General features: G+C 37.3%; 1 protein-coding gene across 12 annotated transcripts in view; it reads left to right on the top strand.

Moving 5' to 3' along the window:
• The window catches only part of ARVCF (ARVCF delta catenin family member), a 292,495-nt gene that overhangs the window by 28,687 nt on the left and 235,981 nt on the right, over positions 1 to 27,827 (top strand). Inside the window, exon 1 of one of the 12 annotated variants that reach the window (XM_069795002.1) lies at positions 26,920 to 26,998. The exons of 10 other annotated variants lie outside the window; for them this stretch is intronic. The gene's annotated coding sequence lies outside the window, so the exon portion shown is untranslated. Of the gene's footprint in view, positions 1 to 26,919; positions 26,999 to 27,827 lie in introns of those variants that run through there. One more of the 12 variants, XM_069795012.1, reaches the window with a different exon arrangement.

Consider the following 27,827-nt stretch of genomic DNA (forward strand, 5'->3'; position numbering starts at 1 on the left):
TTGCAAAGGTGAGACTCATAGCTGCATATATTCCTTCTTGTTTGCCCTCCTGTTGTCAATGCAGTTACCATTCTAGGACTTACCTGTGAGTGGAAGGTAGATCCTGAACGAGGTAGTGCCAAAACCTGAAACTAGTAAACTGTTCCTAGGTAGTTCTGTGGTCACGCATAACTCTTCTCCAAAGAGCATGAGGGTAAAGTATCTTTTACTAAAGGGAAAGAAATATGTATAGCTCTGTCTATATGGGAAGGTTACTTTGTCTATATATGGGAAAGTAACTATGAAATAAGCTAGGATGTGAATTTATATTCTTTCACTGTTCACTGGACTTTCCATTCTTCTGTGAGAGGTAAAGATAAGGACAGTTTTGAAGATTGAGAAGACCAGCTTGTGCTTTTTTGGGGGGTTAAGAATGTCGTGGAGGGAAAAAAAAACTCACTGCCTTCCCAATGTAGAGAAGGTTGTAGGTATTTGTACGGAGTTTTTGTGAGGAGGCATTGTCCACAATTTGTGTTTGTTGTAGCAGTAATAGTGGAAAAAGTGTATGGGTACTTTTGGGGAACAAAAAGTTGCTACTGTTTAACAAATGATAAAATTATCTTCGGCTGTAAGTTTTCATCTCTTTCCATGCCAATACTTCCTTAATTTTCAGGGACCAAAGAGTTTAATTCCTAAATTTTTCAGTTGGTTCAAGTGAGTAGAGTTACTGCTGCCTGATTGTCAGGTTCTGTTTTATTTGGTGCATGTGATGGCAGTGGACTGGATAATATTTGACCAAAACACCTTCCTTTTCAGTGAAGCTATTATGCAAGTGCATACAGTCAAGATAAAGGAAAATGCACTTTACAGAGTGGTGAATGTTCTGGCAATCCTTTAGTCCTAGAAACGTGATGGGAAGAATGGCCTTACCCTCACCTGTTGTTAATCCTTATTCTCTCCACTGAAATTTGACTCGTTTAGCAGTGATTTAGAAGAAATAAGGAGCTTTTACAGAGATGACTACAGGCAAAGCTATCTATAATAACATTACTGCAAAACTTAACTTGTTTTGATCTATAGATCCTGAATTAACTGCTTATAGTAAATGGGTGGTATTCTTCTTTTTGCTGTTATCTTCAGAAACTGTTTTCAGAAAATGCATGGGCTAGTAGTCATTACATGTGATCTCTTTAACAGAAACTGGAGAGTCCAGACTTTCTGAAAGATAGGAGTATCAGAATAATGTGCTATAATACCCACTACAGGTAATCAAAAGTTGTAAACTATGGCTAAGATATCTATTGTCTATTGTTTCTGAAATGGTTTTCTGTGGTATGCATTTGTTCGTTTGGCCTTGGAACTGTTGTATTACAGTAAATATACCTGTGTTATAGTACTAGTCACATGTAAGGATGATCTTTGCCAATGAAGTTTGTAGTTAACACAAAGCTTATCCAGCTTTTTCATGGCGATCTTGGCTATCTGGAATTCAGAACTAGGCATGCCATCTTGGCACAGTAGGACACATTTAATTGAAAATAACTTTGTGGAAGCAATTTTTACTTGTTAGAGCTTACATAAGATCAGAATTGGATCCTAGCTTTGTATTTAAGGTTGAAGTTTCCATGCTATTTCTATTACTATATAAATATTATATAGTAAAGAGTTGCTATTATTTATTATGGTACGATGGAAAGTCAGGTTTTCAGGTCCAACAGAGTTGCGGGATAATCAGCTTGACAAGGCACTAGGTGAGATACCTTGGATCCAGTTCTTAAGTACTAAAAGCTTGGTTGGTCCCTGAGGAAGACAGTATTTAAGTCAAGAGCAGGAGAAGACATCTTAGGGCCATTGATACTGGATGTTCAGATGAAGGCAAACTTTAGAAAGGAATTTGGAAGACTGTTCTTTGAAGTGTGTGGCTGGATGATGGTGGAAGCAAGGGATGGAATAGTACATGTCTGGACTTACTCACAAAATGGCTAGAAAAGCTGCTTATTTTTATAAGGAGTGGTGACGCTTGCAATACTTATGCCATTCAGTTTGTATTAAAGAAATAAAGCAGACATGCTGGATTTTGAAGCTGACAGGCTGATTTATTTATTGTCTTTAATCCCAGAAGATACCAATGTGAATTCTCAAATTTGGGAGAGCTTGCTTGTAGATGTGTCATGTTAGCCAACTTTCAGGCTGAGCAAATTACTGACTGTACGTGACAGGGTACATAATTTTTCAGGGGTGGAAGGAAAGAGTTACAAACTAGAGACTGTGGAGGCTTTACTCGCAATGGAATTTGTCAGGCAGACACACATGTGCAGTGGAATTGTTCACGCTTGCTAATGGCTAATCGACCACCTTACAGCTCAGCTTAAATATGAAAGCTTTTGCCTTCCTTTTTTCTGTATAACACAACTAGAGGAGAGGGCACTACTGCATCACCTGGTGCATTTGGTGTGTTACATGGAGAGCTGATCACACCCTGCTTAACTTGTGAGAACAGACAGCTCACAGCATAACACTTTTTTTTTTTCTCCCCCCTTTTTTTCTTTCCTGCTTGGTAAATATTACAGCTATTTCTTTTTTTCCTGAAAGAAACACAGAATTATTTCTCTGTACCGTTCTGATCAAGAGTTAAAAAGGGCTTCTTTCCTAGTATACCACAATTAAATATGAAAAGGTTATCTAGCCTTTCTGAGGAAACTCATTTAAAAAGAAAGGAATAAGAATATTTTCTCTCATTTTTCTGAATAATAATGTGCACAGATTACATTTTGCGTCTTGGTCCAAAATCCAATCAGTTCTTTTTATTTCTGAAAATAATGTAATTCCTTGGCATTTTGGAGAAGACAGCACTAGGAAACCAGTATGTATGGATTTTTATTCTTTTTATTTTTGAAGCAAGTTATTTTGGTGTAATGAATTAGAAGCCCATCCTCAGTCAGAAACACTTGATCAAATGTGACATAAATAACCAGACTGCATTAAAGTCTGTGACTAAAATTGTAAATTTTAATGTGATTCATCGAAAACTATAGGTGTAAAATACAGTAGAAAAAATTTTGTCTTGGTCCACTAAAGTCAAGTTAATTGGAAGAAGGGCAGTGCAGGATAGAGTGGCATTTTGTTTTGACATATTATGACCACAGGGTATTTCAGAATAGTTTGAGTTTGTTAAAAGGCAAATTTTGCTGGAAGGGATAAATGCAGGATTGTGTTTGTCAATTTATAATAGGAGTGGAATTTCATTAGCACTACTATTCATTTGTGTTGTGGGAGGAAGAGTAAAATAGATTCTCATTGACTTAAAATGTCACTGTCAATTCTAGCTGCTGGAATTCTCTGCAGTTTGTTGGCTGAATATATGAAAGAAAATAGCACTAGGGTCAGCCCCATTCTCTCTAATTAGGATCCTTGGGGGTTTTTGTGGGCTTACATGTTTGGGTTGTTGTTGTAGTTGGATAGCATTGAGCTTTTGTCTTTTCTTCTAACACCCAGGCGCTCTTTGCTTTCTGATAGTGCTTCATTTTTATTTCTGTAATGCAAATTGTCCTCTCAATTGTAGAAGCGTAATTTGTTGTGCCTGTACTTCATACCTTTCTCTCCCTGATCTCTTGTAAAGTGCTTGACATTTCTTCGCTTGGTCTATCCAACATAATGTTTACATGATTTTCTTGTCCAACTGCTCACTGTCCTTTCTTCAGTGTTTCTCTCAAGCTTCTGTTTATTCTCTCCTTCAAAGAGTTGCACAACAAATCTGTGTATCCCTTTTCTCTCTTCACATTCATTCCATCTTCTGCTCTGTCTTTCTGAGCTTTGTTCCTTGTCACAAATTTCAGTATACTCCTTATAGGGCATCATTTGAAATCAAAAGTCTGCATACTGGCGGAAAGATATATGTGGTTAGTCTTAGCTTTGGCTTAAACAGAAGAATTACCATCTCTGCCAGTTCCAAACACATAGAAATTGCAAGCTGGCTACCAGATCCTAAACTTTTTGGAATGAGATGTTTTGGGGCTTTTTTGGTTTTTTTGGTTTTTGGTTGTTTTTTTGTTTTTAAGAAATACTTGGTAAAGGTTACTGAAAAATACTGTCCTCCCTGCTCAAAGTGGCAGATTATATTGATCATGGAATTCTGCTAGTACTTATGAACAGCCTCGAGTGAAAGTTCTGTATGAGCGTGCAGTAAAGTGATTTTAAACCAAAGCAAATTAAATCAGAAATACCTGTTGTTAATCTCACATTCAGAAATAGCACATTAGCTGAAAATCACTCTGGCATCTTCTGACTTTCTGCCCCCTTAACTTGTGAAGATACAGTATCATTCTCCTGCCGTCATTTTCTGTATCTTAAAAAAGAAAATTGTGTAAGGAAGGCCTTTCATTTATAGATGACCAATCTTCCCATCAAACTTTGGCTGTAATAACTGCATATTTTTTTTCTTGATTGTTTTTAAACTTGCGGAGTAAATGTTTACATTCCTTCTCCCAATAACCCCAGAGGAAATTATATTACCTTGAAAGGATGGATTGCTTGTTCTGTTATTTTTAAAGTCGGTATCAATCACTGATATTCACCGCAAGAATTGAAGACCTCAGCTTTACAGATCTTTGGGGAAAAATGAAGTGTCCCTTAAAACACTTGGGCACTAGTTCCTCCTTGATTCAGAGAGAAGAGTTTCATGTCTTTATAGTAGCAGTTATTAATGGTAGTGTGTTAGACAGGAGGTTTTATTTCTTTAATTCCAAACCAGCATATGTTAGACATAAACAATTAAAAATACAAGTATTGTTAATCCTTTATGACTGTTTTATAGTAGGTAAAGTCTAGCACTCCCTGTTTTAAATATGGCTTTGGATGAACTACTGCTTCTCAAAATATTTCCACTTATCTCTGAAGTCATAATTATGGCATTCACTGTATTTGAATATAATTGCTGCACTTTGCATTCTGTTCAAGTCATGGAATTTAAGTAAGGAATTAATCTCAGCTATTGCTTTTCTTGCCTACTGGAACCTACATTTTGGACCCCATCTCCTTTGGTTTTTATCAGTTATAGTGTAATGTTTCTAATGAGGCTGTCTCATATGTGTAGAGTATTACTCTAAAATGGAAAGAGACATTTACAAAATAATAAACAGATACCATGTACATGGTTATGAGGCTTACCCTTATCAGGTGCACAGAGATTTCTGGATACAGCAACTGCAACAGCTCCATGTTAAACCTGTTATAGACAAATTTTCCTAAATTATTCTACCTCGTTAAGAAATTAAATGGTGTGATCTACAAAATGAGAAAAATACTATCTCTACATAACAAGACTTAATTGATACTTGTCAAGTGTTTGAGGTGCTCTGCTTTGCAGAAGGTGTTGCTGGGTAGTTACAAATATTTGTTCTACTGGATGCAGTATCAGTGAGTAGAACAGATGAGTAATAAAGGCATGCATCTTTAACATGTCTGAAAAGAATTAAAACTCACAAAGAAGAAATTGGAATGTTGAGAGACTTGTGCTCCTGGTAGATGAAGACCTTATGAAGCATTTTCGGAAGCTTGGTAAGTGCACTGAACTACAGATGCATTAGCATGTTCACTGTGTACTGCCAATCACACTGAAATTGGGATGAAGCTTTGAAGTAATGAAGTAACTATATAATAATACTACTCTGTGTGCCTTTTTTAATGTGTGACCTTTTGATGGGAAGGAGTTGCACATATGCACTCTGAAGTAGATATCCTCAATTTGGAATTAATTAGAAAGGAGTTGCTAAGCCCAGTCCTTTTCTGTCACAACCATGATACTTTATATATTTAAATGTATCAAGCTTCCTCCTAAAAAATAATTAGTGTTTGTGTTTTGTTCCTCTTTATTTGATTTGGAGATGCTTTCAGGATGTTGTTTCTCTGATGGGTAGAATCATCCTGATTTCCACCAAAACTAATAGCACAAATAGCTCCTCTTTTCAAAGCAGTAGACTAATGACTCTGAAATAAGAACATTAGTGAGAACTTTAATGGAACCTGATGATGCTTAACCTTGTCGTCCCTGTCACCTTCTCTTTTCCTTGTCTCTGTTGAAGAAGAGAAATTGAGTTTTGGGAGAACTTGCTCACAATAATAACCTTCTCTCTTGCTACTTCCCCATATGACCTGCAATGTTGAAAACACTCCTTTGATGCTGGTGAGCCATCTCTGGTGCTCTCTGCTTTGCTCTGCAGTGACATTCTTGCTGCACACACTGAAGAGAAGAATGTGCAAATCAAAGGCAGTGCAACAGAGGATTGGGCCTCAGACCTTTGTGGAGCATTACCAGCTCTACCCACTAGTTAGCCCAGGGAAGAGACAGGCTAAGCATATGCTGAGCACAAACCACTTTGAGGCTCTCTTTACCTTTTTCTCCTCTTTATCAGTCTTTTCACTGGGGTGCTCTGAAGTTTCTTAGTCTTTGGAAATTATTTCCATCTGCAGCCTTGATACTGAGCAATGTAGTAATACCAGAGTCCAATTTAGCAGTATTTCTTCAAGAGCTTGGGTCCTTGACTGATTTGTAGAGGACAAATGAAAAGAGCAATTGCAAATGGGTTTCTGTGCTATTAGAGTTCTAAACAGGCTTCGTTCTTGGCTGTGTGTCAGATTATAACTCAAGGGGAGACGGGTGGGCTGTGAACTTTAACAAGATTTAAATACTTAAGTGCAGGGTCAAGTATTCGTATCAGTGGGTGTCTTAAACTGGTCTCAGAGTGCTCAGTAATAATAATTTTCTTTAATATTTTTAGGTAGCACTGAAAGTGGTAATTGAATAGCAAGTGTTTTGAGTTCTTACATTCTTCATCAGCTTTCCCTACAATTTACCTGTATCATAGTTTCACTATAGAACCTTAGGTTTGGATTAATTTTATAAAGCATAGTGACAGGTGGTTGTGCTGTGGGGAAGACTTGTATCTAATATAGCAATACCTGCACAAAGAACTGGTAAGCCAGAGAATGAACCAAGCTAGGAGAGGAAGAGGTTGTTATTGTTAAGGTCTGTTAAAAAGAACTTCTGAAGGAGAGACATTAGCATACAACTTCTTTCCCCCTGTGGACTCTTTGTTTCCACCATTATTCAGCTATTTTAGGGTATTCCATCAATGCATAACTAACCAACAGAAAGGGAATTATTAGCTTGTGGACACTATCCTGTAGCTCCTTGAGCTCTGCAGCCTCTCTTCCCATAAATATATGTAGACTTCACCTCTTTTGGAGCCACCAGTTCCACCACACTGCAGTGTTTGCCGTTTTCCTCAATGACAGCCCTATAGGTCTTTAAGCATTTTCTTTATTCCTCTCGGGTGTGCAGAAAGTGGTAGGCTTAAATTGACTTTGGCAAGAAGCCATAATAGATGGATGCAAGAAGGCTGTCATCTACTAGTACAGACTAGTGGTTTCTAGATGTGAAATCCATACCCTGATCCTTTGCTTCACCTGCTATTTCAATGGCCCTGCTTCAGTTTAGTCTACCACTGAAGTATATTTGCTTTGTTGTTTACAGTTGGTTCTCTCATCTCCAGAATATATATCTGAGCAAAATGATATTATAACAAAGGATCCATATGTTGCCATGGGAATCTGTGCCTTGGACTTACCAGAACTGTGGGTGATTTATGACTTGGTGTGGGGATAACTGCCCGGTCTCTTCATTTTTCTAGTATTTCACATATGAAAAGGAAATATTGCCCACTATTAAAGAAGTGGGCTCATCAAAGAGAAAAGATAATTACAAATCAACATTAACATTCTTCTCTGAGGATAGCTAGTTGCAAGAATTCGGGAGGAACAGCAGAATGGAAAAGTTTAAGAATTTAAAGTATCAGTATCTCTGACCTCCTGTTTGAGCATCAAGCCTGCCTTGTATAAGAAAAGCTATTTATAAATTGCTGCTCTGTTAAACGTGTACAGAATTTTACGATGCATAAGTTGGGAAACAGAGCCAGCGAAGGGACTTAGCAGAGTGATGAATGGATGACAGGGTGCAAGACTGAAACTTTGTTTTATTCATGGATTGTGAGGTCAAGAAGAACAACTGCTGGGAAAGGCTGGCACTTGAAGGAGAAAGACACAGAACCCAAGAGAGAAAGAATCCAGTAATCTGAGAATTATCAAGGCACATTGTCACACTTCTTTTTGGCAGTTACAACTCCAGGTAGTAGCTTTTTATTTTTACTTTGCTACATTTTCATGAGTATTTTTAGTCTTTTTCCCAGCTATAATTGCACCACTGTCAGCAGCTGCTTCCAGTGTCACAGCCCTAATCCTCCTGAATCTCAGTAATTTATTCCCTTAGATTTTAAGCAACAGGTAAGAAGAGGTTTGGGTTTTTTCCCCTTTTGTTTTGACACCCTCCCCACAATTATACTGCGGAGAGTATGTGATCAAGCAACCGAAAATCGTAATCTTGATCTGGGGCCTAGCTAGAAGTTCATTAATCTGTTCAGCTGGTTGTCACTGCTCAAAAGACTGTTAGAGACTGATAACTCATTAAACTGCCATTTAATGCTATTGGTCATGCAGATATTCCTCAGCAGAATGCAGTTAATGCAACTTAATTGCAAACAGATGAGTCAAGTTAAGGTCACTAGGTTGCAATTATTCTTTGTAGTATTGTCACAGCGTATGTTCAACATGCATTTTATATCCTCAGATACCACAGAGTAAAACAAATCAAAACAAGGCTAGAGTAGAACTGTTTTGGACCGATGAATGAAATCTGATTTCCACTTGGTTTTTATTCCTTTCATAAATTTGTAAGGTCTTCATGTATTTAATTTAAAATTGGCAGATGGATTGTTTAAAGATACGTGGTTGCACTTCAAAATGGATGTTTTTCTATCTTTTATGTGTTCTCTGTGTCTTGCATTTGTAAGGATTTCTCCCAAAAAACATTGAAAAGGAAATTAAAAGAGGCACTCAAGATAATCATTACAAAGAGAAGAATTCCTTTACCTGGTAGGAAATGAGAAGATATATCCTGGTTATTTTTACATTAGCAATGGCCTTGAGTTTTCTTCCGGTACTTGGTGGGTTAGTTTCTTAAATAGGTAGTGTACAGGACTTTTATGTTTGAGGAAGCTGCAGCACTTCTTCTTTCATGTAGAAATCACAAGAGATTCACTTTTGAAAGCCCCTGTGTCTTGACATACCCATGATATTGTAACCTTGTAATGCTGTAATTTAATTAAAAAAAAAAAAAAGAAAAAGGCAAGTAGTATTAAATTAAAAAAAAAGTAGAAAATATTTGGTTGTGATTATTTATAAATTAAATACATGTGACTGTGCCTGCAGTATTGCTTTTGGTCTAATTTGTGTGTTGCAGAGTAACAGTAAGTATTTGGCCAGATTTCATCCTGCTTTTGGCCACCAGTGTTGCTGAAGGCCTCTTTGGAGCATGAAGAAAGTGGATTGAAAGTGGATTCATTCTTTTCTTTAACATCTTTTACAGTAGCGTGATATTTTTCAGGGAATGGCCTATTGCTGCCCAAGCTTGCAGTATGTCTCTGGTGAGCCGTTAGGTTAGGAATAGGTGAGTGGGAGAGCCTTAGATCCATAGCAATTATTCAATAGACTGCACGCTGCTAGCAGACCACTTACACACTCCAGTTCTCTGGAATTGCTTTGCATGCTGACTGGTGTACTAGGAAAACTAGTTATGCTGTATGAAATGCTTTTCTCAGCCCTACCTTTGTCCTTGCAGCTATCCAGTAATAGAGCGTATATCTTAGTCTGCTAATTTTACTTACATGTTGAGCCAAAATGTTACAGGCTTGTTGGGTGTATCTGTCCTCACTGGTTGAACTAAGGTCCTTCACTGTACAGTAAGTATTTTGATTTTTATGCTATAGCAAATGTAATTTAAGGGGGATATTAAAGTTTGTTTGCACTGATAATAATACCTTATGCTTGGAATAACATGAATGTCTGTTCTGCAAATAATTGCAAGTACAGCCTGCATGCTAAGCAAAATGCAAGGGGAGTGTGATGATTGTTTTGTGAATGATTCAAGATCTTAACTTTTAAGTTAAGGAACTGTTTGTTCTATTTTAAAATTATGTCTTTGAAAGAGAAGATCTGTCATGTTTTTTTCCAATAGTAATAACTTGACACTTGTCTTCTAAACTTAGTCAATGATGTTTCTTTTAAGGAAGCACATTTTCACTAGATAATTATTTTATATGGATATTTTATGGATAAAGATAATATGTATGAAAAATTTATTATGATAGTATCTGAATCAGAAATGACTTTGCCATAACTGTAGATGGAATTTGTTAAGTTAGCTGTAAGAACCAATGTTTTGGCTTGCAAATTAAGCAAATATTGCTTTGGCAATTTGAAGCAGTAAATGTGAAATCCCATGCAATTTTTAGACACTTTTCAGAGTAGGAAAACATTTTAACATGGAATAGGACTGTGTTTAGAATAGTTCATAACAGCATCTTTTGGAAATGCTACAAAGATGGCATTGCTTGTTTCCACATATCACAGTTGGCTCACTAAGTAGCATATTTTCTCTTCAGTGCTTTCCCTGATGTTATTTCCTCCCTGATATGTTGACAGTTGAATCAATCCCTAAAAGTAGAGTACTCATGTTGAGAAGCTAAGGATGCACAGGAAAGAAGCTTAGTGTAAATACTGGTGTTGGTTTATATACCAGTTGGTTTGACATACTGTAGTAGTGGTGCTGCACTATGATCGGCCAAAATGATGGAATGAAGATACTTGTAGCGTTCACTGTATATCAAGGTGCCACGATTAGATCACTGATCAACCCCAGACCAGGGAAAGAGACAGATAACACACACAGTGTGAGCGCCAACTTCCGCCTTTTATTGCGCAGTCAGTTCCTTTTATACTAACAAGGGTAGGCGGGATTACAGACACATCATAAGGCTGCGACTAACCCTCTAACTTTCCGTGACATCGCGAGATCTTCCGAACGCCGAACCCTACAGATACTTTATTCCTTTAGCATCTGTTACTTTGTGCTTTCTGTATATGAAATTTTTATGAAAATGAGAGGACATGCACATTGTGCATGTGACTTGAAACATGAAGTGGGAAGGATAGTACATGATGTCTTATATAGGGCTCTGGTAAGGAAGCAAATTACATACTGCCTGAAAATAAAAGGCTCACTAACATGGTGTTTAATGTGTTTTCCTAAGAAAGCAATTACATATTTTAATCCTGAAGTCTATGAAATACATGCATTACATGTATCACTTTTGTATACATTGATTTGCTTTTCTCTGGAATTGGCAAATTAGACTTGCTTTGGACCAAAGCCAAGTAATACATGAGGCAATTTCATGCCTTGTGAATTATTGAAGAGAATGTTTGGTACGTAAAACTTGTCTTCAGTTTGCTGGCTCCCCTCCCATTTCTCTTAATCCCTTTGGGAATCTTGGTTTAAACTGTCTTCCAGAGGCTGAACAATTTCTAAAGGCTGGGTAACCATTCCAGTGGAATGGAAGGAATTTTAAATATGATCTCCCTTTCCCCTTACATTTGTCCCTTTTTGGATTGCAGTCTCCTTTTTGCTAATTCCAAAGAGTAAGTATGCTAGATTGCAAAATATGCTTTGATCATAGTGGTCAACTCTGTCACAACAATTATTGTCTAAACTTGGGATCAGAGGATGCTCAAGGCAATGATGTGATTTTTTTTTTCCTGTATCTCTGCAATAAATTTATGAAAGATATTCTGATCTGTTTTTTTAATAAAGCATGTGTTTCTCTTTTGTTTGTACAGTGTGATGAGGTTAGTTACAGGGCAGGACTGCCGGTTTTCTGCTGTAACAGCAGCATAAGTGAGGAAGACAGACAAACAAGTAAACTTTCCATATAATCATGGTGTTGGAATAGAGTATACCTCAGACAAATTTGGTCAAATGTGAACTTTTATAATAATTTTGGGCTGGACTTTGTTGGACACAAGTCCAATGAATTACATGAATTTATTGTGAGATGAGGCTATATACAGGGGTGATTTTTAAGAGCGCTAAAGATGCCTATTACACTTAACTTAAAGGCTTTTTTTTTTTTTTTTAATGGTATGATACCTCTCCTTTTATTTCTATCTTTGGACTTTGCCAATGTCTGAAATAGCATATATTTTAAATGGGAGGAGATATGCAAAGAGGTACTGAAAACATAATTTGTTAACCTCTTGGGAATTCATGGAGATATAGGTATAAATACAGAAAATCTGTTAGAGCATTTTAAAGCCTACAAAACCACAATTTTAATAGATAGAAATTATTTATGTTGATTTTCAGTGTCACTCATAGGTAAATTTTTTTCCCTCTTTCCAGATACTTGTTACATAACAAATTGAATGTATTGATCATATTTTAAGAAGTGAAGGTTCAGATTTTTCTTTATTTACTCAGAATGCTGCATGGAAACACAATAAATGAGATGGGCATTGTTTATTTAAAAGAACTACAAATTGTATTAAAATGCTTACCATCTAGACAAGTTTGTATAGCAGTTTTTACTTTTCCCCCATATGAGGTGATTTGTGTAATCCCTATTACTGATACGCTGTAGAAAGTTTAATAATAGTACAGTTTTATTACTGCATAAATCTCAGTTATGGCAACATAAATCTCATGTGACAAACTTGAGACAACATCACATTAATTGTATCTTTCTGTTGACTTCAGCTGAGTCATGTCCAGATTCTTTGACAAAATTAAATATGAAGAAATGCAAAGAGGCTGCTTGTCGGTTGTGTCTGTACAGAAAAAGCTACAATGACTTAAAATAGGGCCTAACAGTGGTAACGCTTGCTGGAGAGAAGACAGAGGTATAGATATTGATGAGTTTGACTCTCTTATGATTATGAAGTCCTTATCCACACTTCTCATGTAACCAGCTTTAATGTAGAAACAAAAGAATCTAGTATAATATTAACCATAGTAGTTGAGATTAATATGTTGTAGCAGGGAATCCTGGCAAGATGACCTGGAAGACAGGGGAAAAATGACATTTGTTCTGGTAGCATAAACTTATCAAGCCAAACCTGGATCTTTTCTCAGTATGGGTTACTGTCTATAGGGAATGCCATCACGCTTTCCTTGTGATTGATGCAAATGGCAGCCACTAATATGAGGCTTTGGATCAATTGATTCATTTCTGACTGCAGTTGCTTACCCATGCTGTGCTATAATGAGCTTATTTTCCGTAGTGATTGTATGTAGGTGTGTCGCAAAATGAGTGGTTTGGACCGCTTAAAGAATCACCGTCAAGGGTATTAGCAAAAATGATTTAATATGAATTTATAAAAAGTGCAACTTCAGAAAGTTCGATGGCAAGGTTCACTATTACTAAATACATGGATGAAACATACAAAGAAAGTCAAGTTAGAATCACACTAGAACGATTTATACAGAGACCGAAGATGCAAAAGGGTAAGAGAGAAACATACAAAATTGAGCTAGAATTGTTTTTTCATGATTTGCACAGAGATCAGGGATGTAAAAGGGTAGGGGAGACCCTCCCGTCAGGTCACGAGGATCAGAGAAGACCCCCTTGCTTTCTAAACTCCTGTTGGAGCTTAGGTGCAGCTGCATCCACTCCTAGTCTCAGACTTGGTCAGTGGCTTATTTCTAAAGAAATTACGTGTGTAACAGCAGTCAGGTTCATTCACAGTTTAAGGTGAAGCATAGGATTTAGAAAAGGCAATATTTATACTATACTTGCTATAGGATACCCAGGTTAATTCACACACACATGCACACAGACACTAATATATATATGTATGTATATAAGCAAAGGTATACCTGTCAAAAATTCTCCTTGGGTTTAGTGAAAATATTCATGTCAAGTGTTTTGCCATTTTTCTCAACAGGTGAAGGGTTGAGCCTCAAGGAGTGAAGGGTATCAGCCCAGGTCCTGTTGTCAGCTTTCAGTGACAGTCCTCTGATTTTCGCAAACTGGAGAGTTTGCGAGCTCTGAGGGGCATCCCACTCTGAGGGAGATGCTGGTCATAGCACGCTGCGGTCCAGGAGAGCTCAAAGGGCCTCACTTAGAACCACTGTTTATAGGTTCTTGAGATGATTGGCTTTAGTCATCAGCAAATTACTGGAATTCCAGTAGCACTGGTACCATTTTCACCTGAGCTACAATTCAGATAAAGGAGGTTCCAAGGCTGTCAGGGAATGACTTAAGATTCAGATAAGGGATGCTCTAAGGCTGTCAGGGGATGACTAATATTCCTGTTCCCGCTCCACGCCTCTACCACGCAACAGGAGTCCTTGGTACGGTCAGTGCTGCTCCCTGCTTTAGCCATGCAAGAGTTCCTGGTACAGTCAAGGGATGCTTAAGTGCCCAACTCATTACACAAATGCTAAGGCCTAACAGGAATTCACAAAGCAGCCCAGGAGGTGGGGGGAATGCACCACCACAAGGTGGGGGCAGTGTAGAGAGGAAAAAAAAACAAACAGGAGGGGTTATAAACAAAGCAAGGGAGGTGATTTAAAATCCTTCATGTGGAAAGAGAGAGATGGCTCTTTTTCCTCAGTTTTTGCATGGATACTTTTCTTAATTTTACTAGCATCTCTAATTAACTAGCTCTCTTTCAATGGCCTTCTATATACATGCAGGGATTTGCATGAAAGTGAGAAATGTTACTCATGAAGACGAAAATTTGGCTTTGCTTCTGCTCGGTCTGGTTATTTTGTTTTTATTGTAATGATTTAGATTCTGAGGATCATTACCACAGTATCTGATATGGACTAAAAGCTCACGGGAGAGCTATTTTTAGCCATGGTATTAAAAGTTACAGTAAATTATTAATAAATTCAATATCTAATTTGGCAAAACCTGATAGTACTTGCATTAACTGTTCATAAGCTACAGAGTAGGCTGTTGAAGGAGTTTCTTTAAAAATTAAGCAGAAGCAGCAATTTATAAAGGAAAACTGCATTCTTTGTTGTCCTGAACACTTCTGTTAGGGTGTAGATAATCAACTTGAGCATCATGAATAAAAACCTGAAACAACTGTGGAACAGTTTTTAGTTTTAGTTTTATAGTTATTATTGCTCATCAGAAATAGCCTGTTTGTTTCCATATGCTGTACTGGAAGAAAGGATCTGAATTAATTGCAAATTCTTCATAACTTAATTGTGTTTAATGGACATGTAATGTACTACTGAGGTTAGATCTCATGACAGGCAGGCAGATTTTGAATGAAACGTGGCAAGACTGGGAGGTGGGACTCATGGCACCTTAAGAGAAGGGCGTGTAAAATGCTTCTGACTCCTAGAGCCGGAGACCATCGGTGAGCTACAATCTGTATCTTGTCTCTTGGTAAGGCTGCAGCTCTTAGTTCTGAGTTTCTACTGACATGGTTCACCTTTAAATTCAGGCATGCTAACTGTCACAATTAAAGTATAATCTGATGTCAAGAGACGCAGACTGTTTGTGACATTGGATGAATGCCTTGGTCTTATGAGGAACAGAGATATTATTTGAGTAATAAAGTTATTACCTCAGAAAGTTAGGATCACTTTTTAGTTTAACAAGTCAGTTCAGGAGTATGAGTTGTATGAGGATTTAGGTATTTTTAGAGAGTCAGGTGGTTATTCCACTCAAAGTATTCGGCAGTCCTTTCATGAAACGTGCTTTCTCTTTCTTTCTTTTAATGTTTTTATTCATTTAATGACAAAAATAGATCCAAGAAGTTGTGGGGGAATTTGAAAACCCCGTGAACAACTTTAAAAAAACAGCTCTCGTGTTCATCTAAACTTGGTGTTTGTCAGCTGCTCTGGCAGCTCTGAGTGCTGACACCTGGTTTAGCATCTGGGCAAAAGCAGAAAGTTTTCAATTACTGTTCTGGTGTTCCGGTTTTGTGCTGGTTCCTTCTTCCTCCCCCATATGAGAACTGCTGGCTTATCCTGCTTTGTCATTACTGGAAAGTGCAGCATGCCCTGAAAACATAAGATCTCAGTTTGTATCTCTCTTGTTCCTGTAGGCGTGGATGTTTAATCCACAAGTGAAATGCTGGGCAGGAATGATGCTTAATATGGAGGATGTTACTACTACACAACAATTCAAAGAATGTTTTTGGCAAATAAGATTTCTTAAAAAAATGAAATTTCATAGGTTCTGAAACTATTTGCAAAGAAAGTTGAATAGTTTCACCTAAGAAAAATACTGAGTTTAGATTTACAAACCAGAGAGAATGAGACATCCTTTCCTTTTATCCAAAAGTGTACTGATTAGAGTACTAGCCAGGATTTGGGAAACCTGATTCAGCACTGTGACTGTAAATCATACCTCTTCAATCTTGGGCAAATGCTTACTGCAGGCTTTCCTGGCCTGGGCACTCTCAGCTTCTTCTGTTGCTGTTGGTCCAAGATAATTAAAATGTCCTAGCTTGCTTCAAATCTTCTGTTTGAATTAACTGAAGACTAGATTTGAGTGGCAGGAGACTTGAGTTCAGAAAGATGTCTTAACTGCTTGCTTCTAAGGTAGGTCTTCTTTGGTCTCTTAATTGGAGAAGGTTCACTATGAATGCAGCACTTTATCATGGAGAGATTGGGTTTGTAATAGATCTAAGCTAACCTAATAGTTAGTGCTACCAAAAAGGTCTCTCCCACTTCCTTCGCTACTACTTGTGTTTCACGGTAGGAGCACCAGAATGGAGGTCAGGATGGCTCCTTTCACCACTAGGTAGCTGTTGCGTTGGCTTAGCTATCTTGAGGGTCACAGGGACAAGGGAAGGTAGAGGAACACAGAGCTTTTCTGTAAAAGGGAACTCCTCTTTCTCCTCTCCATTTTGGGAATCTGGCCTTCATTTCACAGTTTTTGTTACAAGACTGAAATGGAATGTGTCATGTCAACATGAAATTTTGAGAGGGTTTGAGCAAGAGAAGGAGCTATTTCATATTCAGTTTGATCTGCCGAACCGAGAAATGAATTATTCACACAGCCTGACTTAGGACATAAAATGAAATAGTGTATTATGTCCAGTTAACCTTTCTGTCTGTAGTTTTAAGCAGGATATTTGAGCTTAGACATTGAGGGGGGGAAGGTGTGTGGTGGTGGTGGTTTTTGTTTTGTTGTTTATTGTGTGGTGGTGTTTGGGGTGGGTTTGTTTGTTGCTGGTGCAGCAGGATCTTTTGTTGACTAGAATATGTGGCGAATACACTGTCTGGGATGGACAGCTGCTATTGACTAGATGGGGAGAATGACACCTGAATTCTCAAGGCAACTTAGTTCGTGTCTGTCCAGGTACGGTGTGAAGCTGAAACCACTTAGACTGAGTTCTAATGAGGTCATGGTCCGGGGTGCAGTGGCTGCAGAGCTGACACAAATGAGCAGAATGTAAGTACAAATGTGCTTTCAGTTATTGATAATCTGTTTCACTGTAAGAGCATAGGTCATTGAATAGCAAGAAATGTAAAAATGTTAAACTATATATATTTCAGCAAATGAGGCTTTTTTTCAGATCTAATCTTAGGCTCTTTTGATGTAATGCTGTGAAGTTTTTAATATTTTTTTTTTAGCTCCTATCCTATTATACTGTTTCTGAAAATGTCATGAATGGGTGGTTAATATTAAGACAGTATATTCTGCATGCTTTGACTTGCATCAGGCAATCCATACCCTAAAGGAACATTTGACCTAAGATAAAAATAGTGCAGCAATTAATTGGAGGCAATACACAACTCTCTTGGTCCCTTTTAGGATGTTAGTGGATGCAAAGATGCTTTAGCAAATCTTTGCAGTCAGCAAGAGGGTGACAAGTGACTGTCTGTCCTCCTGAAGACCCATCTATATAGAAATGGAATCATCTTTATTGTCTCCATTCAGTTACCCCAGGCCAGCATGTGTCTCAAGCTCTTGCTGGGATTTAGTACTGTGGCTTCAAGCTATTTATATTAGGATAGGAGGGAGTAAGCTATTTGTAGCTGGGCACAATTGGAGAGAGATACAGGGAGACAGAAATGGCATTTGGATTAGGATCCTTATGGTAGGCAGTGACTTTATAGCTTTTCAGCTCAGAATCTCTTGTTTGTAATGAACCTTCATTTCCCTGGTGTCATTTCTGCATCTTGTCTAGGATTTGTCATTCCATCATCAGTCCCTTTTCTTCTTGAATTTTTGTGTTCCATTTTTACTTTTCTCTAAGAGTCTTTTCCCCGTCCATTTCACTCCAGCTTCCTCATTAGTTTTTAGCTTTATGCCTATCCCTGTGTTCAGTCCCACATCATTCTGGTCTAGGGCTTAATTTTTTGACACACTTTGCATGCCTTGTGTTCTTACATGTGCATTATATTCCTACTCAGAGGACATAGGCTTTTTTGTTCTAGTGTGTTATTTTAGTTTTCAGAGAAGGGAGGCATTAGGTGATAAGAAGCCATTGTTGTTTAAATTTTCCAAGATCCAAATATTCTCTAGATGATGATGTATTTGTTGTGCCATCTATCAGCCATTTCTAAGTTGCGAGAAAGAAAGAGTGGTATGCTTTTCCATGAAGTTCTCATAATATGCTGAATGAGGGAGGGAACTTAATTTTATGTTCAGGCAGTGATTCGCAGTTGTAAATACTTTTGTATAAAGCTCTGACTTAACATTCCCGTATATGAAAATACCATACCTTTACAGATGTAACTGGGAGATGTAGCTGAATAAGAGAATTAGAAAGCTTTCTGTTCTGTGTATTTAATTTTTAGGATTGACTTAAAAATTCCACTTGGAAGATCTCACTTATTAAACTGAGTAAACTGAGTAGCTGTTCTGAAACAATTTCAAACCTATTTACAGAACTTAATTGAGATTATATCTATTTATAGATTTTCACAGGCTTAATGGAAAAAGTCCACAAATGTCTTATTCTTTCCTAAATTCTAAATAGTTTTTCCATGAGAGATGTGTTGTTTTCTTTCCCCTTGGTTTTCTCTTACTCTTTATTTTACTAGTCATTGGAATGTGCTAACATTCCTAGCATTGAAGAGATCTAAAAATTGAATCTAAAGCACTGGAAATGGTCTTCTGTCTTCCTTGTGCTTTATCTATTTACATGAAAAAGACTGGGTTATTGACACTGTATCATATTTATTGTAGGTTCCTGGATCTTGTTGCCATAGTTACATCTGGTAGTCAGAAAGAGTTTTGCTGGGTTCAAAGTTATGCTAATTGACAGTTTCTTAGGGAGAATAATCCTCGAATTTCAGGGAATAATCATTCTTTCTTTCTCTAAAACTCGAGGAAACTCTTTAGTTTTCAACCACAACGATATTCCCCGCCAACCCAATACTACACCAAGGTTGTGTGTTCTTAATTTTTCTCAGAGAATGTTTTTGTTCTTGAATGCTTTCTGCTATTTGATCAATCCTCTTCTTGCTTTTTTCACCTTCCCCCATTTCAGAAGACAATAACCCTTTTCTGATGCTAGTATAGATTTTTCTGGAGAAGTGACAGTAAGACAATGTCTATCTTGAGTTTCAAGGTCCTGATTTTTGTGAGTAATGCAACCTGTTGTCCAAAGAAAGATAAGCAGGGTTAAGCACATGGAAAAGCAAAATATTATTACTGATGCACCATTAATCTTTTACGCATTCCTAAAGTAAATTGACTTACTCTTACAAAACAAACAAATAAACAAAAAAAAACAAATAAAAAACCTCATCAGAACTCTAACGTTTGGTCCTAAGCTTTCTCTCGTGTAATTATCAAAGAAAAAGAAGCCAGGGAGGTGTAATTGAGCAGAGACTGTACTGGAGATTCATTCTAAACAACCCTTGGTATGTGTAAAAGGTACCTAACAGGAAAGCTGGATCTACAAAATTATCACAAATGCACAAGATGGGATAAGCTACAGAAATTATAATTTAAGTTGTTTGAAGATACAATCAAGCCTCATCTACCTTGAGATTCCACCTTACATTAGTGTAAATTATTTGTAGTATGGGAGAGTTTTATGTAGTTTCAAGCAAGGACAAGCTATGCCTCCTGCAATTTTTGCTACCTTATGTGGGTAGCTAAAATCCTCTTATAGAAAAGGCTTTATTGGAGCAGACATTTAAATTTTATAATGCTAGTGTGTAATAGTACTCAGGCCTTGTACTTCCATCCTGTAGTAGACTAGGGAGAAGAGGAACAGCTGCTAGTTCAGCTTCCTTGTAATGTCCACTTAATGCTGTATATTCAAGGTGTTTTAAAGTGAGTCTTCTGGATGATGTCCAGTGGTTACCCAATTAAAATGTAGAACCTCAGGCACTTCCAAGTCACCAAAGTTATCAGAAGAACTTTTAGAACTAGATAAACTTTAATTTGTCTCTCTCCATGAAGAAGCTACTCGGGGAATTACTGCAACTAATGCATTCAACACCTCTGATGAAAGTCTGATTTAAGAGCATTTAAATGCTTTCTTTGGGCTGGTGATAACTAAAGACTTTGCAAAGGTGGAGTTTTTACTGAGGAGCAAGCCGGAGTCTTTTGAACATGCCTTCTTAACCAGCCTGTTCAGACTGCTTAGCTTTGTGAAGGGTTGGTAGCTTGTGGCTAGAGCCTAGCATATGGTTTAGCAGTGACTGAGAACAATTGCAGACTCTGGCTAAAAATCTTGTGCTCAGAAGCTGCTGAGGCTGTTGGTATGGGGAGCTTCCAGAGACAGAGAGAGGTGATTGGGAAGGTTTGAGATGGTGTATTTAGGACATGGGGGTTGGGCTGGATAAGTCTGGCTTGGTATCTTTGTAAATATTAGGCTGGATCTCTGGAGCGGAGGCAGTGTCTGGCTGCATTATACCGATGTGCATTCACTTGCCATGATTAAACTGGTGTCCAGGCATTCTGAGTTTGTGAATTTTCCTGTCTTCAGTCTGCCCTTTAACTCCTGCAGCGTGTGTCCACCCTGTTAAACTTCTGTTCCTAGAGTGTGCTTGGCAGACTGCTCCTAGCAGCCTTGGAGTATGCCATGGAGGAACCTGCCCAAGGAATTTACAAATGTTTGGGATTTTCATTTAAAGCTTAGTGACTAGCTAGGAGTATAAAATGTAACTTGCTGAAATCAGAGACATGGTCTAGTGAGAGAAATGATTTAGTGCCAGGAGGTCTGCGTTCTGTGCCTAGCTCTTCTATTGATTTGCTGCAGCATTACACATTTCATTTATGCTGTGTGAGCCTTTAATGACACTTCTTTTTAAACAGGAGAAAAATTTGAAGAGGAGTAGCAGTGATGGCTAAATGGCTCCTTTAATAATATTTAAAAGATCTTAGGTGTTTAAGTTTGTAGAATACTGGCAATCCTTGTCTGTGACAAAGTGGTATATGAGAAATATATTTTTATTATAATTTTGTTGGAACTTGATAAAACAACAGTGGGTGTTCAGTCTGTTGAGATTGACCAGGTTCAAACTGTAGCTTACACTTTCTGAGTTTGAATTCAAAATATAGTCTCTGTATTCTGTCTTAAAGCTATAGTTCCTTTTTACTATTGTTTAGCAGCAATTGTATGCCTGTCTCCCCTTATCACTAGCTCTGAAAGGCTGCTTTTCAAAAGTGGATGAATATTCTTAAATTTATTACTTTGTGTTACCAATTTAAATTTGTGGTTTTTTTTCTTGGTAATAACATTATATATAAATGTATATCGTATTTTTGCCTTAGGTAGTTTAAACTGCATTTTATTAGCATTTGTTCAGAAGGCCACTCTTTTCTGCTCTTTCAGTGTACTGTGCTGTCCATTTGCTTCAAAGAACTTGTGAGTTAGACTCATGTATAAGAGACAAATTTAGCTACAGGAAGGTGTTAAAATTATCTTGCAGTGTACCAATTTTCCTCTAATTTAACTTGGTTTATAATGCTACCTTTAGAGAGAAGAGGACAATTAACAGGATTCTCACATCCTAAAATGTAAGACATCTGAATAAGTACAATTTACATTTAGCCACTGAGGTATTTAGAAAAATACACCTCCTATAAGCAGTGCAAACTTAAAATTAACATCCAATTTCTTTATTATTTTGCTTGTTGTACTCACTACCAACTAAAAATTGTAATCAATTCTCTATTACATGCATTCTAAATTTTCCAGATTTAGTTTAGTCTTTGCCTTTTTTTCCCATGTGTACTCTAGTGCTTAGTTTTCTTTGCAAATTTACATAAAAATAAACTCTGAAGGCCTTGAGAGAGGACTATACTAAGACTGTCATGTTCCTGAATGACTGCTTCTTAGGTCTTTTACTATTGTCCTATTAAAATTGCAGAGAAATTTGCTTATAGTATTGTTTTAATTACATCATAGAAGCATGGTCTTCCTCTTCCTTACTGAACACTGTATTACGCAATGTCTTAAAAGTCTTTTTCCAGACTTTTTTTTTTTAATTAGTATTAAATTACTGATTTCCCGATAGTGTGAAGCTGTCTGCAGTTAAGCAGATCTTAGAATAAAATCATGTTTAAATCATAAGGCCACTGACTATGTTAAAGTTGTGGGGATAGGACTGAAACTTTCCTGAAGTTTAACAGTGTTTGAATTGTGTATTTTAAGTCAAGCACATCTTTTGTTCCCGAGTTGGGCAGCAGCCAAATTGTGCTATATCTATTTCTATGCCTGCAATTCACTGGAGGACTTTTCAGCTTTATTTTATGCCTCGGTTGAACATGCTATATTTTTTGGGGTGGGGATAAGGGAAGAGAAGAAAAGAACCAGACTCTGAATGCTTGGACATTATACAATAAGCTGTAGAACATTGCCCTGAAGAATCTGTAGTGACTTCAGATAGGTGCTCTGTAGCTTCTTGATTTGACCCCTCCATATCTGGTAGCTGCTTTGAAAAGGTGGATGGTTATAAATATCACAGTGTCAACAACAGAGAGATGTAAGCTTCTGCTATTGAGACTGTAGCCATTAGTGTAACAATAAATGGACCGTAACTTTGTTTGAGAACAGATTTGACTCTTCCATATGGCAATGCTCAGCTTAATTTCTGGAATTTTGTAATTATGTATAAATAATAGAGTCTATCAACCTGTAATTAACATGTTGCTTTTTCCTCTACCTGCTTTATAGTTTTCTTTAAGAATGTATGTGTATGTTTATTATATTTCACTGGAAAGAAAAGCAAATCAAAACATTAATTTCTCCTATTGAATAAAAAATGCCCACCTAATGATGTTTTCAAGATAAAGTGTTTGTGCATAACTTACTGTCTAGATTTACAGTGTTCTGTTCATAGTCAGCTGCTTCAAAAATCGTTTTGTGGTGTCTGATGGTCATTTTCTAACCCTGTTATGAAGGTCATATTGTCTGCCAGTAGAGAGGACCAGCTGCAGTACTTAAGTTATGGCCTAAGTTTATATTACATTATTTTGATGCATGACGATATGATTATGCAGTAAGCTACAGTGTGATTCATGAGATCCAATTTTGTACTGCCTGTGATGTTATTGAAGCTAGTGCTATGATTATGACTTTGTGTTAAGGCATTATTTCCAAAACCAATTTTTTTTCTTCTTAAAATATTGCCAGTGTATATTCTTATCCCAGCTGATATTGTGGATCTGGTTGTGCCCTTAAATTGACATTAAAGTTTGGGGTCAGAGTACTAGATTCTGAAAAGAGTAGACATAAGATGCAAAATGATAGTGCTAGCTCGTGTTGAGTACAAGCCCCTTGTCGGACAAATTGTGCAAGGTTTTGATACATGGATATTTCATGCTGGTAAGTAAGACTCCCAGAAAGTAAGTGAACTAACACCATAAATAATCAAGGACACATCATCACAAAATATTCTATGGTCTATTTATTTTCATATATGTAATTTAATTGTAATTATTTATGATTCTTCTTTTATGCTGTGGTATTCCATAAAAGTAATGAGGTCTTCATAATACGAGACCTTTCTACAGCCTCACCATTAAATCTTTGCTGAGAGTTGTGGTAAGAATGACAGATTATTAGTAAGAATTATTATTCTTTAATTTGGTGAATTGTATGGCTCTATCATACATTTGTCTGTCTGTACTCTGTATACCTTTTGGACCAAAGACCAATTCCACTTCTGTTTTGTAGTTGTCTGCCACTACGTGTAATATGAATTAAAGTACGTGCCCACCTTAAAGAGGGGGGGGTGGGGGTGGGGAAGGGGACAAAACAGCTGGACCCTCCTGAAACAGATGTTGCCAGAGGAAAATGACCACATATTGTCCTGCTCTGGATGATATGCAAATCTCTTTCCTGTCTAGGAAATAGGTTTATACATCCCTGGAGGTACTCAGAAGACATGTAGATGTGGCACTTAAGGACATGGTTTAGTGGTGGACTTGGCAGTGTCAGGTTTACAGTTGGAGTCAATGATCTTAAAGGTCTTTTCCAACCTAAATGGTTCTGTGATTCTGTCTAGTTTGTGTGGCTCATTGCTGCAGAGTTCTCGTGAAGCATCAGGGTACAACTCTACTGGTTCATGATGTGTCTGTTATTACAGTTGCTCTTAATACTCATTTAGCACTTTTTTGGGGAAAAACATGCACAAGAATTACATGCAACTTTTTTCAGCTTAGACTTAATGTGGTGAAAAGTGAAAGCTTAAAGAATACATACTTGCTATAAACCTGAGAATTGTATTGCTACCCGCAATATGTATGATAGTATGTAATCACGTAATGTAGTGAAAGTGTCACCAAAAAAAACTTTACATCTTGCCTTGTTTAGTATGTGTGGCAGATAACACACGTGGAGAAGAATTAGAGGTGAAATGAATGAGGGCAGTTTGGCAGTTTTGACCTGTTCTAGAAGCTATGGCTATGCAACTTAAATATAAAGCCCAAACCATTTTCCTCAGCAAATCTGGTGTATAATAAATATATATGTGTATATATATATATATTCTGGAACTTTCTTATCTGTAAATGTGATATTTTTACAAACGTGCTTACTTATAGTCTGCACAACCTGCAGTCAAATTCAGTGACATTAAATTAATTGGTGTTTAATGACCAAGTTCCATTTGGCAGACAGCAATGTGTTTTAGGTGAACAGCATAAAAGGATGGCTTTCTTTGTACTCTTCGTGATATCTTTGCTATGGTGAAAGTGTGTGTGTACATACATAGAAATATAGAATATGTAAAAATAAATGTAATTGGCTCACGGTGTTTCAGGAGATTCATAAGTAATTTTATGCTAAGATTTTTTTTTTATTTTCTCTAGAATGCATTAATCACATGTGTGAGCATGTATATATGAATGTCATAAATGAGATAATCTACACTGCAGATTTAAAAACTAATTTAAATTAGGCATAACAAAAAAACAGGGAGTGAGAAAAGAGAGAAGTGTATTTTTAAAAATTCATGATAATGTGAATATTGAAAAGCAGCATGCATTTTTAAGTAAATAGGGATATAAGATGAAAAATGTTCAGCCAGATTTTGCAAATGTCAGGTGTGCAGTTATGTGGAAAAAATATATGTAGTATGTATCTAATGTGATTGGGATTCAGGGATTTCTTATGTAAGAGAACTCAGGGATTAGTTATGTAACAAATGCTTGGGATGAGCTCACAACTGCAGTGAAGGTAAAATTTTTAAATAAGACACATAATTGTACACTTCTTGCAGGCTTTTGTGTGTGTGTGTTGATCTTTCCCAAACAAAATTGCTAACTAGCAATGAAGTTAAGTAGTATAAAACTTCTTATAAAAACTAACTTCACATATTTCAGTTTTATCACAATAACAACAACTTACTTTGGTTAGAAATATCCATATATGATTTTATGGCAAACAAACCTAATTTACACTTTAGACTGTAATTATATAACTACATATTAAGTAAGGAGCAGGTTATAAGGAAAGTTGTTCAGAAATCCACTGGAAATGGTTTGTTGTTAGTACAAGTCTGTTATTGGTTTATGATTTAATCCTTTGTCTGCTATCACTGGACCAGACCTAACCCAAGAATGCCTGTGTCAACCCACATATATGTAAACCGTCTAATTAACAATGTTGTATTTGTTGTCTCATGGAGCAAGTTAAGGTCTAGGGCTAGTGTTATTTTATGTATTATGTTGAAGATGTAAAGCTACAAAAAAGGTCTTGGGTTGCTGTCATCTTAATGGGGTTTACGATTCTCAGAAAAATTCCTGACCCAGTAAAGATCAGGGTTTGGCTTTTTTTTAAAACTCCCACCCTGGAGTGTCCAAATTCATTGTTAGTGATTTGATACAACTGCACATGTCAAACTGTTCCTCAGTTTTTGAAGCAGCTGTAATCTAATGCAGATATGAGTGTGTGAGCTGTTTTCTGTGAAACTTAGTTGAAATCAAATAAATTCAGTTTGGCTTTTCGATAACTCTTTAAGGCATAAAGTTCCGTAATGCTGGAATCCAAAAGCATCTTATCTTGGCTAGGTGACCTGAGTCTTAGTTTATCTGGGCAATTCTTAATTATGTCTAGCCAGGCATAAGTGAGATTTTTCTACTGGTTCTCTGTCTCAAACAAATATGGGAATATTGGAACTACTTATCTGCTCCCTGAAAGTCAGTGGAAGTTGGTGTTAATGAGGGAAATACAGTGCAGAACTGTGATGGAGTCCACTGTGGTTTTCCTTAGGGTATTAATTACTTGCTAGACAGGACTTGCTCTTGCTCACGGCAAGGTGCTAGGAACAAAGCCTTAGGGTGTGTTTACACCAGCAATTAGGCCTTCTCTCCCCTCTCAACATGAACCAAGTCATGCAAATAATTTCACCTTGACAGCACTTCTCTACTGTCCATTCTGACTGTGCTGGGAAAGTCTATTGGAGCAAGATGTTGCAAGAGCCAGCCTCTAAGGGAGCATGTCCTCCCTGTGTGCTAGTTAGTAGCTGGGAGATGGTACTGTGTAGGTGCCTCTGTGACACTATGTTTCTGCTCTTACTTGCAGAAAGTCAAGCAGGTTATTCTCCAGGAGCAACAGGGCTGAGAAGGAACACTGATCTGGGCCATGGTGTAGCTAGGAGGCTACACTGGTGCTTGCCAGTCGAGAACAGGTGACTGGTCAATCTTTCCTCCTATCTTCTCTTCCAGTTTAAAGTTCAGTGATGATGTGTTGGGAGGTAGCAATTAAGAGAGAAATTACTCTGTCTCCAAACTGACATGTGCCTGTCTCTGTCCTAACCAGGCAACAGAAGTTGGCTGGTATGCTTGCTAGTCTAAGGCTACGGCCAGTTGTGCAATGCACGGGATACCTACATTTGCACCTAGTATTTGCGTAGTTGTGCTTCAGTCTACTGCTATGGCCCCAGCTCTAGGATTACTGGTTATGTTACCAGTTACCACATTAACATTTGGTAAGGACTGGTCAACTGTGCAAAGGAACTGCTTTATTAAATGAGCAAGGATGGTGGCTTGGTTGTGTGTCCTAGTCAAGGGAATAAAATCTCTGCTGGAAGTTAAGAGTAGCAGCATGAAGGTGTTTTGCCAGATAATTCAGCCAACCATATGCTGCAAGAAGTCTTCTGGGAATAGTTTTCATGTCTTGGTAAGATCTGAGAAACAAGTTCTGCTTTCAGATTTGTGCTTGTGTAAGCACGAGAAGTTGTATGAAAAATTTCAGGTGTCATTTTATAATTCTATGCCAGTTTATTTGGTACAGATATTGGAAGAGACTCTATCACAGGAGGGTACATATAGGGTATAGGTAAATATTTCACGTTTGACATTCTTGTACTTGTGTTTGAATACACTTTTTCAGTTAAAGTATGTGTCTGACTTCAGGCACATACTCTACTTGTACTAACACTAGATGGGATTTAGGTACACAATTATGTATCCCACTGAAAATGCACCAGATCACCTAATTTCTCAGTCTAAAACTAC

Source organism: Haliaeetus albicilla, chromosome 10, assembly GCF_947461875.1.
Source record: "Haliaeetus albicilla chromosome 10, bHalAlb1.1, whole genome shotgun sequence".
NCBI lineage: Eukaryota > Metazoa > Chordata > Aves > Accipitriformes > Accipitridae > Haliaeetus > Haliaeetus albicilla.